At 40.4% G+C, this 17075-nt stretch overlaps 2 long non-coding RNA genes and 1 other non-coding gene across 3 annotated transcripts in view; 1 reads left to right on the top strand and 2 right to left on the bottom strand.

Annotated features, from left to right (window-relative positions):
* Window positions 1–1202: 1202 nt before the first annotated feature.
* On the top strand, window positions 1203–1275 carry trnav-cac (transfer RNA valine (anticodon CAC)). The gene has a single exon. It is a non-coding gene; the product is annotated as a tRNA-Val (tRNA).
* Window positions 1276–5732: 4457 nt separating this feature from the next.
* On the bottom strand, window positions 5733–6386 carry LOC133538289 (uncharacterized). The gene is made up of 3 exons (XR_009802966.1): window positions 6335–6386; window positions 6017–6075; window positions 5733–5837 (listed from the first exon to the last, which is right to left on the bottom strand). It is a non-coding gene; the product is annotated as an uncharacterized LOC133538289 (long non-coding RNA).
* Window positions 6387–8863: 2477 nt separating this feature from the next.
* LOC133538252 (uncharacterized) overlaps window positions 8864–17075 on the bottom strand; it is a 96531-nt gene continuing 88319 nt past the window's right edge. The window contains exon 3 of the long non-coding RNA XR_009802958.1: window positions 8864–8983. This is a non-coding gene — a long non-coding RNA (uncharacterized LOC133538252). The remainder of the gene's footprint in view (window positions 8984–17075) is intronic.

Here is a 17075-nt window from a genome sequence, read left to right as displayed (position 1 = left end):
AGACTGCGATTGTGTTAAAACGATCGCGTTAGGATCTTACGGCAATTCCTCTATGAAACAAAATAATGAATACACATAATATTAAATAATTCGAAGGTTTAAACACACCTCGATAATCATCTTCCAACTTTGTAAGATCGTTTAAGCAAAGTTCTTCGTCTTTCACTTCGTCGTCATCGGCTAGAAAAAAAAAAGTATTACAACGTCGTACACGTGCAATGCTTTTTGACAAAGGTGTCCCCTTAAATTCTCTTCTGTGGATCCATTGGGATTTCATTCAAAATGAATAGAAGTTAGGCCCACATTCAAGTGGTTTGAGAACAAACTGAGAAAGTGATACAGAAAAAACACCAAGACACTGACAAGATTTCAGCCAAACATCTCCCGTTTAACAAACAGGCATCTTGACTGACAGCTACAGCGCCTGGAACATCATGGATTTCAACTTGATGCCTATAACCCTATACTCAACGGATAGCCAATTTGAGGGGAGAGCATTGATTATCACTATTTTAAACAAGCACGGTTGCAAACGTTTTATCTCGAAACTATTGTACCAATTTAGAGAAAGACACGGGCTGTACAAGAAAACCCTCAAACTGTGCTCGTGGCAAAGTGTCATCCCTGGGTGGGCTTGTACCACCATCCTCTCAGTTAACAGCCAAGCGCGCTGACCAAATGCGCCACAGAGACTGACTTTTACTTCTGATTCATTACTCCCCCAATTATTAGAATATCTCTTGTTACGATGGCCCAATGTCATTGTCTTTGGATGGGAGTAACTTGGAGTACTCTGCTTCAGTCTTCGGTGAGTCCAATATGCCTTCTGAGTGCAATGCCTGTGTCTTGCGGTTGTCACAAACATTGTTTTTGTCCCTTTTGAATATGATTTAAAATCTAAAAAAAGCAACAGATGCATTGGCCGGGAATCGGACCCGGGTCTCCCGCATGGCAAGCGAGAATTATTCCACTGAAACACCAATTCCTGCATAACTACGTTTGTTCATGAACTCAGTTAAGAGGAAGAGCGTTTGAAATGCTACGAAGTGGAACACATTCTACGTGCACAAGGGTTATAACAACATCCACAAAAGGCAAGAAATGCAATGCAGTTAATAACAGCAATGAGACTTGCGAGCCACATGATTTCCATCGGCCGAATATCAACTTGTAAGTCTTGACAAAGGTGTGTTCTTGCAGCAGTTTCCATGGTGTAGTGGTTATCACATTCGCCTCACATGCGAAAGGTCCCCTGTTCGAAACAGGGTGGAAACAAGCCTTTTTTTGACTTTACTTCTTACCTTTATACATAAACCGGGAAATAAATAATAGCAAGGTCCTGTGTTTTTATCATGAAGTAGTTTGCAACATACCTGATCAGCTCATGTTCAGCTGAGCACACACAACACCAAATTTAGAGGGTTCTCATATAGGCAGACCTCAGGCTTCAACATCATGAATGCTGGGTTCCATGAAAATGTTATGCACAAATCAGTGAAATCTATCATTCATTCAAGTCACTGTATTCTCCGGGCGTTGGATGGATTGTAACTGTACTGTTGAGATTGACTTATAAGATGTTTAAACTCTCACCTTAGCAGGAATCATAAATGTAATTCCCAAAGAGTTAGAGAAGACAGCTGTGGGCTGAATGAGTGTTGGCCTTTGTTTCAATACAAGAATCAGTCAAAGATTCACCTGAAACCTAAACCTTAGCAGAGGATGGTTTCGATCCATCGACCTCTGGGTTTTGGGCCCAGCACGCTCACGCTGTGCCACTCTGCTGTCTTAAACCTACTAGGGCTTACTCTGGTTAGTATCCAGACAAACTACTAGTAACAAAGTGATTTGGAACCCAACTGAAGTCGTGTTTATTTCTGAGTGAGTGCTGGTTTTGTCCACATTTAAAATGGCATTTCTTATTGAGAAATTGTAGTAAACATCAAACTCTGTGGATCCATTGGGATTTCATTCAAAACGAATAGAAGTTAGGCCCACATTCACGTGGTTTAGGAAAAAACTGAGAAAGTGATACAGAAAAAACACCAAGACACTGACAGGATTTCAGCCAAACATCTCCCGTTTAACAAACAGGCATTTTGACTGACAGCTACAGCGCCTGGAACATCATGGATTTCAACTTGATGCCTATAACCCTATACTCAACGTATAGCCAATTTGAGGGGAGAGCATTGATTATCAGTATTTTAAACAAGCACGGTTGCAAACGTGGCACACGTTTTATCTCAAAACTATTGTGCCAATTTGGAGAAGGACACGGGCTGTACAAGAAAACCCTCAAACTGTGCTCGTGACAAAGTGTCGTCCCTGGGTGGGTTTGAACAACTATCCTCTCAGTTAACAGCAGAGAGCGCTGACCAATTGCGCCGCAGAGACTGACTTCTAAATTTGATTCATTATTCCCCCAATTATTAGAAAATGTCTTGTTACGATGGCCCAATGTCAGTCTTTGGATGGGAGTAACTTGGAGTACTCTGCTTCAGTCTTCGGTGAGTCCAATATGCCTTCTGAATGGAATGCCTGTGTCTTGCGGTTGTCACAAACATTGCTTTTGTCCCTTATGAATATGATTTAAAATCTAAAAAAAGTGACGGATGCATTGGCCGGTGTTTTGCCGAATTATAGACCCCCGCCGTAAAATGCACCCCCTGGCGGGAGCGCGCTTACGTCACTCGGTTGCATCACCCATGAATTGATTAACGTGGACCCCGACTTAAACAAGTTGAAAAACTTATTTGGGTGTTACCATTTAGTGGTCAATTGTACGGAATATGTACTGTACTGTGCAATCTACTAATAAAAGTATCAATCAATCAATCAATCAAACCCGTCTCGAAAAGTAGCTAAACTCGGCTAAAATCGCCTCTTTCGGCATAAAAATGTACGTAACAAGGTGAATAATCCAAGCTGTATTTACTTTTGACATATTAATGGATGGATTAATTGTGATTCTTTAATGATTTCGCCGTCATTGCCTTTAATGATTTCGTCGTCATTCAATCGCCTCTTTGGGCAGAAAAAGGTACACAACAAGGTGAATAATCCAAGTTGTCTTTACTTTGGATATATTAATGGATGGATTAATTGTGATACTTCAATGATTTCGCCGTCATTGCCTTTAATGATTTCGTCGTCATTCAAGTGGGTACATCGCCTCTTTCGTTATAAAAAAGTACATAACAAGGTGAAATAATCCAAATTGTCTTTACTTTGGATATATTAATGGATGGATTAATTGTGAGCCTTTAATGATTTCGCCACCATTCAGATAAGGCGAAAACAATAACCATTTAATATAGGAATATTTGCTGTCCCGAAAATGTATTGAAGTATTGTATTAAAGAATATATATACCAAAGTAAGCCTCTATATGTACTTTTTTAGAGACATCAAGGAGAACGAATGTTTGCTGCTTCACTCGACGTGATCCAATACATGTATTTTAAAAACATGACATTTTCTTTAACTGTAAGAAGCTCATGGGTGGATGGATGAATACATTAATAAATTAATGCATCTGATACCTATCGTTGTTTTGGTTTTAAGAATGTTCAAACTGAACATTCACAAATAACTTTACCAAAAGTACCCGAAGTACCAGAAATGGAGTTATGGTGGGGCCTGCATTTTCAGTGAAGAGTTGATTCCAGCTGCCTGAAAATCTATCTATCTCTGGCTAGGATGCTCGTAAAGACATGAAACTCACCCTAGTGACCCATCCTTACCCCCCCTGCATACTGTGAAAACCATGTGATGATTGGACCTCCACAGGCGGAGTTGGGGGGGGGGGGGGGGGGTGCCTTTTCAGGCAGCACCAACAGCCCACCTGCCGGAAAATGCACCCCCTATCTATCTCTGGCTAGGATGGTCGTAGAGACATGAAACTCACCCTAGTAACTCATCATTACCCCCCCTGTATACTGTGAAAACCATGTGATGATTGGACCTCCACAGGCAGCACCAACAGCCCACCTGCCGGAAAATGCACCCCCTATCTATCCCTGGCTAGGATGGTCGCAGAGACATGAAACTCACCCTAGTAACTCATCCTTACCCCCCCTGTATACTGTGAAAACCATGTGATGATTGGACCTCCACAGACGGAGTTAGGGGGGTGCCTTTTCAGGCAGCACCAACAGCCCACCTGCCGGAAAATGCACCCCCTATCTATCTCTGGCTAGGATGGTCGTAGAGACATGAAACTCACCCTAGTAACTCATCATTACCCCCCCTGTATACTGTGAAAACCATGTGATGATTGGACCTCCACAGACGGAGTTAGGGGGGTGCTTTTTCAGGCAGCACCAACAGCCCACCTGCCGGAAAATGCATGTTTTTCCCCTCTAAACTCTCTCACTTTGTTTATAATGCCAATTTTTTCCTGGATTTAGTCTCTATAAACTCAGAGGAAAACAATACACGGCTGGGGACAATTTTTGAAATCGGTCTCCAAACTAAGGCCCGCCGGCATCCAAAATCCGGCCCCTGGATTTTTATTCATTTTTTGAATTTTTGGGACATGGGGGACTTGTGGGAATCCATCCCAGGTAAGATTTTTGAACATTTTGAGGACTTTTGCCTACTTTCCCAACTTACCCCCCCACTTCCAGTGTGACTTTGCGGTGTACGCTATGGACATGCTGGGCATCCCTTGACTCGGGTGGCCAACTGCGGGACTTGTGTGATTGATTTTTTAAAACTTCGAGGACTTTTGCCTACTTTCCCAGCTTTTCCCCCACTTCCAGTCAGTTGTGGTGTATCGCTATACATGGGTCATTATTAGGAAGAGGCGTTTATTTGGTAATATACAGTATATATATATATATATATATATATATATATATATATATATATATATATATATATATATATATATATATATATATATATATATATATATATACTACACACACATCGTGATATATATACACATATATATATATATATATATGTATACATATTTATATGTATATATACAACAATGTGTATGTGTAATATATACATATATATATAGGCGCGGCATAGCGTAGTGGGTAGAGCGGCCGGCCAGAAACCTGAGAGTTTCAGGATCGCTTCCTACCTATTGACATCGAAAAAAAATCACTGCCTTGGGCAGGACACTTCCCCCTTGCCCCCGGTGCCGCTCACACTGGTGAATGAATGATGAATGAATGATTAGCGGTGGTCGGAGGGGCCGTAGGCGCAAACTGGCAGCCACACTTCCGTCAGTCTACCCCAGGGCAGCTGTGGCTACTGATGTACCACCACCAGTTGTGAATGAATGTTGGGTCCCACTTCTCTGTGAGCGCTTTGAGTGTTTATAAAAGCGCGATAAAAATCTAAGTGATTTATATATATATATATATATATATATATATATATATTATAAACATAATAAATACATCGGTATTACTATAATATAATCTGAAACCAGTCTTGTAATTAAATAGTTTTTTGTCAGATCAGAGGAGAAGAAATATAATTTCTTATCAAACAAGGTATAATGCAATTTTTTGGGGATACAAACAAATAACAATTTCCCTTGTGGATCATTAAAGTTTGTCTAAGTTTAAGTCTAACAAAATCCACACATAGTTAAATAATTTATATATAAAATATTCAAAGTCAAACGTCAAATGAAGTGAACACAAAGTCACACAAATGAAGTGAACACAAAGTCACACAAAGTCAAACGTCAAATGAAGTGAATCCAAAGACAATCATCATACACATGCAAGGCACAGGTAATCCCCATCAAGATCTGGCCTCAGGACACACTCGTGGTGAAACCACCTGTCACAGATGTCACAGCGGATCTAAGGTGAGGAGGAGGACGGAGGTGAGGAGGCAGAAAAGTTGGGCCATTAAATTAAATGTATATAAATTCCGGATTTTAATAATTCATCATTATCACTGTTACTTTTTTAGTACAAAAATTATGTTATCTACGCCCTGCTATTTCACAGCCTGACTGTATTGCACAGTAAAAACGTACCCAATTAGGGTCATCGCTCTCCTCCATCCCACAGCTGTGACAGAACTTGCTGAGATCATCTGTTCCAAAAAAAGAGTATGCATCAATATTCACTCTTGAATTTCTTCAAATATCTTGCTGAAATTAAAATAAACTCCAGTGATATGTAATTGTATTACGCTGTCCTGATTATTTGATTTAATCTGTGTCATCAATGTTAGTGGCAAAACCTCATTTTAATGATTTACCGCCTTCCCTGTATTTTCAACTGAATTGCATAGGTTTAAAACAGCTCAAACATGAAGTAATTAATATTGATCTGTTAAAAATAAAATGCACCTGTTTCTCGGAGGAGGACAGTGGGACTATCAAGCCTCATCTTGTTCACGGCCATAGGATTCGTCTTGATGTTTTTTTGCTGCCCTTTCAATATTTCCTCTGCAAACTAAAAACAACATAGGTTAGGGTATAAGCATCGCTTTGAACTTAACTTTCGCGGCTGTGTTGGATCCACTATGGATTGAACTCTGACAGTATCATGTTAGACCCGTTCGACATCCATTGCTTTCGGTCCTCTAGGGGGGGGGGGGGGGGGGGTTGCCCACATATGTGGTCCTCTCCAAGGTTCTCATAGTCATCATTGTCACCGACGTCCCACTGGGTGTGAGTTTTCCTTGCCCTTATGTGGGTTCTTCCGAGGATGTCGTAGTCGTAGTGGTTTGTACAGTCCTTTGAGACATTTGTGATTTAGGGCTATATAAATAAACATTGATTTATTGAAGCATCTTATGATGAATACATAAATTAGCAAGATGGGGACCATAGTGGATCCAACACAGCCGCGAGAGTCCAGTCCAAAGCGGATCCAACACAGCAGCGAGAGTCCCGTTCACAGCGGAGCCAGCAGGAAACCATCCCAAGCGGAGGCGGATAAGCAGCGCAGAGATATCCCCAGCCGATACACAGCCGAGCGGTCCATCTTGGGTCCCGACTCGAGAGAAAATATTTTGGAGGGCAGTATCCACCGTATATACAGTCGTATCTGCGTTAATCAATCAATCAATCAATCAATCAATCAATCAATGTTTACTTATATAGCCCTAAATCACTAGTGTCTCAAAGGGCTGCACAAACCACTACGACATCCTCAGTAGGCCCACATAAGGGCAAGGAAAACTCACACCCAGTGGGACATCGGTGACAATAATGACCCAGTGGGACGTCGGTGACAATGATGACTATGAGAACCTTGGAGAGGAGGAAAGCAATGGATGTCGAGCGGGTCTAACATGATACTGTGAAAGTTCAATCCATAATGGATCCAACACAGTCGCGAGAGTGCAGTCCAAAGCGGATCCAACACAGCAGCGAGAGTCCCGTTCACAGCGGAGCCAGCAGGAAACCATCCCAAGCGGAGGCGGATCAGCAGCGCAGAGATGTCCCCAGCCGATACACAGGCAAGCAGTACATGGCCACTGGATCGGACCGGACCCCCTCCACAGTCGAGAGTGGGACATAGGAGAAAAAGAAAAGAAACGGCGGATCAACTGGTCTAAAAAGGGAGTTTATTTAAAGGCTAGAGTATACAAATGAGTTTTAAGGTGAGACTTAAATGCTTCTATAGAACCCAGTTGTAGCTGGGATGCATTGTCTTTAATCTCCTTTCTAATGACTTCAATTTTCTTATGAAATAATTGCATAAAGTCATCAGCTAGTCATCAGGGTGGAGCTACTGGAAGGGGTCCCTTGTTGGGTTAGCGATGCTACCGTACTAGACAAAAATTTAGGATCGTTTTTATTATGGTGGATGAGATTTGAGTAATATTCAGCTTTAGCTAAGGTAAGCATGCGTTTATAAGTTATTAAACCATCACTCCATTTTTGGTGGTGCACCTCAAGTTTATATATATAATTTTTGGGCTACTTAATGGTACATATCACAAACATGTAAGAAACCAAGTCATGGATTTCTCTTATGAAAAAAGGTAATGACCTTGAGGTTGTCCACATTGTTTCAGTAGTGTACAGTACACTTACTTTTAAGGCCAGGACACCACATGATGTGCCATCTTGCTGGCGTGCATGGGCCAGGGTGCTGCATGCCCACCTTGTCACGTTGCAGCCTTTCTTTCGCATAAAGGCCCTTAGTGATAGAAATATTATTTGTAAACAACTATTAAACTATTGCACCATTGTCATGAATTGATTAACATGGACCCCGACTTAAACAAGTTGAAAAACTTATTCGGGTGTTACCATTTAGTGGTCAATTGTACGAAATATGTTACATACCCCATACAATTGACCAATAAGAGTATCAATCAATCATTTAGCAGCTCTTAGAGCTGCCTTTTGTCTGACGTTATAGTGCAAGTACTATGTATCGGACATCATCCTTTAATGGAAAAAAATACCTTGTTGACTCCAGGCATCTCTTGATGTTCCTTTGTGATTCCCCCAATGGATCCAAAAAAAGCATCTCTTCTCGTGTGGGTAGATGACCTTTGTATTTTTAACATGGAAACAAGATAAGTGAGGCACAAACCTACTATTGGACAGATTGATGTGTAAGATTGAAAGGGTACATGAAAAATTTTCAACTTCAGAATTGGCATTTGAAAGGGAGTTCAACCCTTGAAAGTATATAGGGCCCTCAAAACCACTAATAATGATCTTATAGAAGCAAAATTTGCTCAGTACTTCTCATCTCACCGTCAACATCCAATGGTTTTGTTCATTAATTTTTCCCAAAAGGATGGAGAATGCCATTGGATCGAGCTGTAAATAAGAGGACCTAATGAAAATGTATTGCATAATCAAAGAAACAAATTCCATGTGCATAACAGTCCCCTACAGACATACTTTTCGGAGTCTTTGTTGTTTCCCTTGCCAAATTGCCGTCATGCAAAAACTGTCGATGACACCAGCCTTTTCTGGACTTATTTTATTATATTTCCTCACAAGAAAGGTGAGGTAGGCATTGATTACCTATGAAAGATGAAAAAATAAATTCATTGTGCATGACTGACTCTGTGTGTAAATGCTACATATATTCAGTATGGAGGATCAATTATCAACTAATTTTGCCGGTCACCAAATTGCAATTTATGTATTATTAACTTTATAAATAGATAAAAATCTTAATTAGAATGTGTATAGTCCAGAAATGCGCATACTGTATGTGAAGTGATGTAAAGGCATCAGACAAAAATGACAGCATAATACCTCGCTCTCAAGCTCCTGGTTGGGACCAACCTTCTCGATGTCCCAATAATACAAATTATAATTTCCAATCTTTGAAAGAAGGACATGGGCCTTCTTCCCTGCAAATGCCTCTTTCACATCTGCAGAAGATGAACAATATCAAACCATGAAACATGATGTATTCATTAACCTTTTATTAGAACATAAAACCCCTTTTAAAAAACATATTTTCTATTTCAACCACAATTCTTAAAAATGTTACGATTTCCTTTTTCTGAAAATTACGAGTTGTGTTCATTTTGCATGAATGCAACAAAGGAGTAACAAGGCTGGTGGCTGGTGGAGGAGGAGGTGAGGAGGCTGGTGCAGCTGGAGGTGAGGAGGCTGGTGGAGGAGAGGTGAGGAGGCTGGTGCAGCTGGAGGTGAGGAGGCTGGTGGAGGAGAGGTGAGGAGGCTGGTGCAGCTGGAAGTGAGGAGGCTAGTGCAGTTGGAGGTGAGGAGGCTGGTGGAGGTGGAGGAGCTTTTCTGGTGGATTTGGCTAGACAAATTACTGTGGGGCGGTGTGTCTTGAGACAAATGACGGTGGGGTGGGGTGTCTTTGGATAAATGACGGTGGGGCGGTGTGTCTTGTCAGCGGGTGTCTGAGGTGGAGTAGAAGGGGTTGTGGAAGTTTCTATTTTATGGGGTATGCGTGGCACTTCATGCCTCACCTTGACGAGGTGGTCAATGTTGACCTTGCGGAAAACTGCACCATGTTTTGCTTTCAAATCTGCACTTTTGCCTTCCAGTGCTGTTATTGTGTATGGGCCCAGGAAGTTTGCCTCCAACTTCCCACCCTTCCTCTGCTGGTTCCTGACATTCTGCCGCCAGACCTGCTCTCCAACTTTGAGATGTTCCTTAGCTGCACCTGTTGTCAGCTTCCGCCTGGTGCTCTCCTGCTTCTTTGCCACATTGCTGTGCACTATATCCCTCACGCTCTCCAACCGCTCTATGTCCTCCCCCAGAGCTTCCTCTCCCACAATGCCCTCCACACTGCTGTCCAACCGTGAACAAAAAAGTGTTTTGCAGGATTTTTTTTCAAATGTTTTTCACAGGAGACAGTGTAGCTTGTTTGCCTTTGCATTAACACTGTTTCCGGTTGCATTTACAGAGCAGAGGTTCTATTGAAACTCGTAACTAAATCTTGGTAGGATTTCTTCACTAACCCTGTAGTGCTCGGGGACCTCTGATGGGTAGCGGGCCTCTCTCCCAAACATCAAAAAAAAGGGGGAGTATGACGTTGTTATTTGCTTCTTTGTTCGGAGCCCAAACATAACGGCATCGAGATACTCGTCCCAGGTTTCTGTTTTTTTACCCACAAGTTTACTAAGTGCCCTGGAAAATAAAACATACCGGTATTCAAATTTTAAATTACAATTTGCATTTGTTCAAAAACCCTCAATTGAATTGTAGTAGCGTAAACTGGAGACCACATGGATCATATTTAATGAATAGATTATATTTCCTTCACCTTTGGATGGTCCCATTCATCCTTTCCACCAAACCATTCGTCTGAGGATGGTTGGGGGGCACAGAGGCTCCGCTGGATGCCCAGCTTGGCACACACAGTCCTGTTAATCTGTAAACGTAGAGTGCACAAACGTTTCACGCAGTAAAAAAATAGCTTGGACTATATATTTTGTTTGGTAGGTGCATGATTATAAAAGGGAGCATTTTTGCAGGATTTGTAGCATTTTGTATTAACCACAGAACACTTTATATGTGAAAATGAATGTGGGCACACTAATATTTGTAAGATGTTACAATGTACACATGTATTCAGTCAAATAGTTGTGTTGTTTTCCATATTTACCGTATTGACAAATTCTGTGCCTTGGTCCGTTCATATTCTTTTTGGTGCCTCAAACTGATGAAAAAATGTTATGATGCATTCAGTCACCTAGCTGCATTTTTAGATATTAATGGATAAGCCTGTGGCCATTTGGTGAAATAATCTATCATGACACAGATATATTGATTGTCATTTTTGGTCTTAGTCAATTTTCCCACCAGGTCAATGCCTATAAGTTCAAATGGGTGTTTGAGCTAGAAAAGTAGAATAAAGAACATCAGATTAGGAGCAGGATCATTGGAGACAGTTTAATTGGTTACAGTTTATTGGGTGTAAATAAATACAAATATCAAAATCTCTTTTAATATGTTGCTGTTGTGTAGTAGTAATTAACCGTCCTCTTATATTTAAATTGACATGTTTTTACAGCTTCCTCTGTGACCCTCGGACTCAGAGCAAAGCCATGGAAGAAAATATATATATAAAATATATTGGCAACACTAAATGGTCCCTAGTGTGTGAATGTGAGTTTGAATGTTGTCCGTCTATCTGTGTTGGCCCTGCGATAAGGTGGCGACTTGACCAGGGTGTAAAATGCCTTCCGCCCGATTGTAGCTGCGATAGGCGACAGCGCCCCCCGTGACGCCAAAAGGGAATAAACGGTAGCAAATGGATGGGTGGATGGATATTTACCTTTATAGGTGTATATTCTACCTCCTTTTTTATTATGGTCTGGCCGGCCTGGCAAACAATACAATCGGCCACCTGCAAAGAACACAATTCATATGAATAACGTTACCATCAGCTGGCAACATTTGGTGACTGTCATTTCATATTCTGTGAAATAGCATAAGGACCAGTTATAAAACTGTGTAATAAAGGAAACTTCTAGTAGGATTTTATGAAAAGCGAATTTGCTTCAAGTGTCATTGAATTACCCATTTATCGATGTCAACGGCCATTCCAGGCCAGAAATATCGCCTGGAAATGGCGTCTTGGGTCTTTTTTTGACACGTGTGTGCTCCAATGGCACTGGCATGGAACTCCGTAAAGACATCATTGGCCTCTTTCAGTCCACACACAACCTTAGTTGTAGAGGATCTGGTCAGACCGACGTAGTAGAGTTCCTCTCCTAAGAAATACATTGGAAAATATATCAACACCAAGAAACATTTTCTTGTGAAGGTTGCTACAGCCAGATGGGTTAACTTATCATGTTGAGACACCCAATGTTAAAGATGAATTGTATGAATAAAAAGTAGCCATGGAGGCTCCATGTTCAGCTGCAACTGCATGAATTGTTTAAAATTTCCTGAAGAAAAGTTGTATCATGTAAAATGATTTGCAGAGAAACCTGTAGCAAAATAAATAAAAAAAATGGAGACACAGGCAAAGGAAATATTATCGCAACAAGAGATTATTGTGTAAGATTTCCTGCAATAACCATTGTCCATCCTTACCTAAGGCACCACTTTCCCCTAATCAGGGTCACAGGTGGTGCTGCAGCCTATCTTAGCATATATTGGGCAAGGTAGGAAAACATCCTGGGCAGGTAACAAGTCCTTCACAGGACACACACACAATTGACTCACACGTTCAAACTTAGGGGCCAACTTTTAAATAGTATCTTCTAATAAAATAATATGAAGAATTTGGAAGTGGATTTAAAATACAATGACAGGGAAGTTAACTAAACAATTATAACGTCTTTAAAAATGATTGATAACACAATTATACAATACCATTATTGTCACAGTGTGCAAGTTCTGTATCTACAAATGTACTACAGGTTTTCATGTTTTTTTCACATTTCTATCGTTACATGGCTAAAAGTAGGGCAATATACCATGTGCATCATTTTTTATGCATTTTGGGAATAGTTTTATCTGTCGTTTAACCTTAGGAAGCACCCAGAGAGAACAATACATTCTGGTGACTGATTTGACATTAAGTTATCTAATTTATGACCGTCTTCTCGATCAACAGTAGAAATTAATAAGCACAATGCGTGAGTAATTTTTAGTCGACAAGTCTGCTGAACACGTTCTGGGACGCTAACAAGGCCTGTGCCATTAAAGACTTCTACAAATCTCTTGAATATAAAAGTTTCTGAAAATGTCACTCACCTTGAACATTATACCTTGCAGCTTTTCGGCGCATTTCATTCTTTTCTCTTTTGGAGATGGCCGCTGAATAAATACCTTTAGTCTTGTAGTCCAAAATAGCCTTATACAGAGAAGGATCCATTTTCACTCGATTGAAAAGGTGACTACAACACTGGGCCGATTTTTGAATCCAAGGTAGAGAAAAAAAAAATGCTTAAAAATTGCAAAAGAGCGCTTTAATTATGTTTTGATATTGCTATCTTGAAACCACTTTTGACATTTGCCAAACTATCGATTTTTGTAAGGATCTATTAATTGCAAACGCGGATTGATACATTGACAATGGAAAAAAACACCGGTGGTGATATTTCCCTTTAAAAGGGCATTAAATGATATTGTTGTAATTCAACACTTATCGATACACAATAACGTAAAATCAACTATGTTTAGTTTATTCAAATTTACTATAGAGTTTAATCGAGAAAAGATAACGTAAATTGTGAGAAGTTATATGGCTTCCTATCAAAGTCATTGGCAAATAAAAACAAATGCAGTATTTTTGGTATCGATTTTTATTTGTTTTGTGTTACATTGAAATAACACTGTACTTTTTCTGAATTGTAACATCCAAATGGAAACAACTTTGAAACCACCTAAGTGGAAAAAGTTTGGACACCCCTGATATAGAGGCTCACTTTGGTGTATATATTCTTTACAGTAAGCTGTCAAGGTAGACAATACATTTTTGGGACAGCAAATATTCCAATACTAAACGGTTATTGTTTTCGCCTTATCTGAATGGCCTGAATGACGGCGAAATCATTAAGGCTCACAATTTTTAATCCATCCACAAGTAAGGAAAACTTCGATTATGTCACCTTGTTATGTACATTTTGCATGCCGAAAGAGGCGATTTCAGCCACGTCGGTCATTACAGCCGAGTTTTTTTTTTTTATGTTTATTTATAATATTCAACATTTACAAACAGTTGAGAAACAATAATCAAAATAAGTCCAACAACAGTATAAAACATTACAAAACATAATAAAAACAGTACAAAACATCGCAAGTGGGTTGTACATTCAAAGTAACAAAAATAGAACCAGCCGAGTTTTTTTTTTTAATGTTTATTTATAAATTTCAACATTTACAAATAGTTGAGAAAAAAATAATCACAGTAAGTCCAACAACAGTATAAAAAATTACAAAACATTATAAAAACAGAACAAAACAGTGCCAGGAAGTTGTAAATTCAAAGCAACTAAAATAGAATACAAAAAAACAAATATATAATAAACAAAGTGCAAAGCCCTGTAGGCTCATTCAAATTCAGTAAATAACTTAAAATTGAAAAACATTTAAGTTTAAGACGGCGAAATCATTAAAGGCACTTGAATGACGGCAAACTCATTAAAGGCTAACAATTTTTAAACATTCACAAGTAAGGAAAACTTGAATTATTTCAACTTTTTATGTACTTTTTTATGCTGAAAGAGGCGATTTCCGAGCAGAGTTTGGACACTTTTCGAGACGAGTGACGCAAGCGAGTGACGGATTTTGGATGCTGGCGGGCCGCTTTCGGCCCGCGTGCCTTAGTTTGAGGACCGATTTCAAAAATTGTCCCCAGCCGGGTATTGTTTTCCTTGGAGTTTATAGAGACTAAATCCAGAAAAAAATTGGCATTATAATCAAAGGGAGAGAGTTTAGAGGGGAAAAACATGCATTTTCCGGCAGGTGGGCTGTTGGTGCTGCCTGAAAAAGCACCCCGCCCTAACTACACCTGTGGAGGTCCAATCATCACATGGTTTTCACAGTATGCAGGGGGGGTAAGGATGAGTTACTAGGGTGAGTTTCATGTCTCTACGACCATCCTAGCCAGAGATAGATAGGGGGTGCATTTTCCGGCAGGTGGGCTGTTGGTGCATACATAAACCGGGAAATAAATAATAGCAAGGTCCTGTGTTTTTATCATGAAGTAGTTTGCAACATACCTGATCAGCTCATGTTCAGCTGAGCACACACAACACCAAATTTAGAGCGTTCTCATATAGGCAGACCTCAGGCTTCAACATCATGAATGCTGGGTTCCATGGAAATGTCATGCACAAACCAGTGAAATCTGTCATTCGTTCAAGTCACTGTATTCTCCAGGCGTTGGATGGATTGTAACTGTACTGTTGAGATTGACTTATAAGATGTTTAAATTCTCACCTTAGCAGGAATCATAAATGTAATTCCCAAAGAGTTAGAGAAGACAGCTGTGGGCTGAATGGGTGTTGGCCTTTGGTTCAATACAAGAATCAGTCAAAGATTCACCTGAAACCTAAACCTAAACCTTAGCAGAGAATGGTTTCGATCCATCGACCTCTCGGTTACGGGTCCAGGACGCTCCCGCTGCGCCACTCTGCTGTCTTAAACCTAGTAGGGCTTACTCTGGTTAGTATCCAGACAAACTACTAGTAACAAAGTTATTTGGAACCCAACTGAAGTCGTGTTTACTTCTGAGTGCTGGTTTTGTCCACATTTAAAATGGCATTTCTTATTAAGAAATTGTAGTCAACATCAAACTCTGTGGATCCATTGGGATTTCATTCAAAACGAATAGAAGTTAGGCCCACATTCACGTGGTTTAGGAAAAAACTGAGAAAGTGATACAGAAAAAACACCGACAGGATTTCAGCCAAACATCTGCCGTTTAACAAACAGGCATCTTGACTGACAGCTACAGCGCCTGGAACATCATGGATTTCAACTTGATGCCTATAACCCTATACTCAACGGATAGCCAATTTGAGTGGAGAAAATTGATTATCAGTATTTTAAACAAGCACGGTTGCAAACGTGGCACACGTTTTATCTCGAAACTACTGTGCCAATTTAGAGAAGGACACGGGCTGTACAAGAAAACCCTCAAACTGCGTTCATGGCAAAGTGTCGTCCCTGACTTTACTTCTTACCTTTATACATAAACCGGGAAATAAATAATAGCAAGGTCCTGTGTTTTTATCATGAAGTAGTTTGCAACATACCTGATCAGCTCATGGTCAGCTGAGCACACACAACACCACATTTAGAGGGTTCTCATATAGGCAGACCTCAGGCTTCAACATCATGAATGCTGGGTTCCATGAAAATGTCATGCACAAACCAGTGAAATCTGTCATTCGTTCAAGTCGCTGTATTCTCCGGGCGTTGGATGGATTGTAACTGTACTGTTGAGATTGACTCATAAGATGTTTAAACTCTCACCTTAGCAGGAATCATAAATGTAATTCTCAAAGAGTTAGAGAAGACAGCTGTGGGCTGAATGGGTGTTGGCCTTTGTTTCAATAAAAGAATCAGTCAAAGATTCACCTGAAACCTAAATGTTGGTGTTTCTCTCAAATTGAGCTACATGTTCATCACTAACAAACAAATCAGGGACATTTTCCTCCAATTCAACTAGCTGCTCTTCCCTAATTTCCATTTGCTGCTGTCGCCGCCTCTCTTCTAAACATTCCATGTGTTAGATTTGCTGTTCAGGACAAAGATCCCCCCACGCATCGTCATTGACATTATCGAACCGGTCCACCATCTCCTGCGCACGCTCTAATCGAGGACAGTCCACTTCAAACTTTGCCCTGTTTTTATTGACGACGTCTTACACTGGCCGTGCGGTCCCGCCAGCCGACGTCACATTACCTTCCTCACAGAACTCAAAGCCTTCCAGGTTGAGGTCTAAATCAGTCCTATACCTATATACAATACTTGTCATCCACGTGTCTTCTGACCTAAGACCCTCTGAGGAAGCCTTTCTCAACAACACACTGAGGGGTAAACTCATCCGCACAATGTTATTCCCTGTTGGAATAAACACAACCTTCCTGGAACATTCTTTCAAATGCATGCTCATTAGCCTATACACTCCTGAGCGCAGACATCTCTGTTGTGTCAATATACA

The sequence above is a fragment of the Nerophis ophidion genome, linkage group LG01, assembly GCF_033978795.1.
Source record: "Nerophis ophidion isolate RoL-2023_Sa linkage group LG01, RoL_Noph_v1.0, whole genome shotgun sequence".
Classification (NCBI taxonomy): Eukaryota; Metazoa; Chordata; class Actinopteri; order Syngnathiformes; family Syngnathidae; genus Nerophis; species Nerophis ophidion.
Note: the sequence above shows the minus strand (reverse complement) of the source record. Positions and strands in the feature narration are given on the sequence as shown.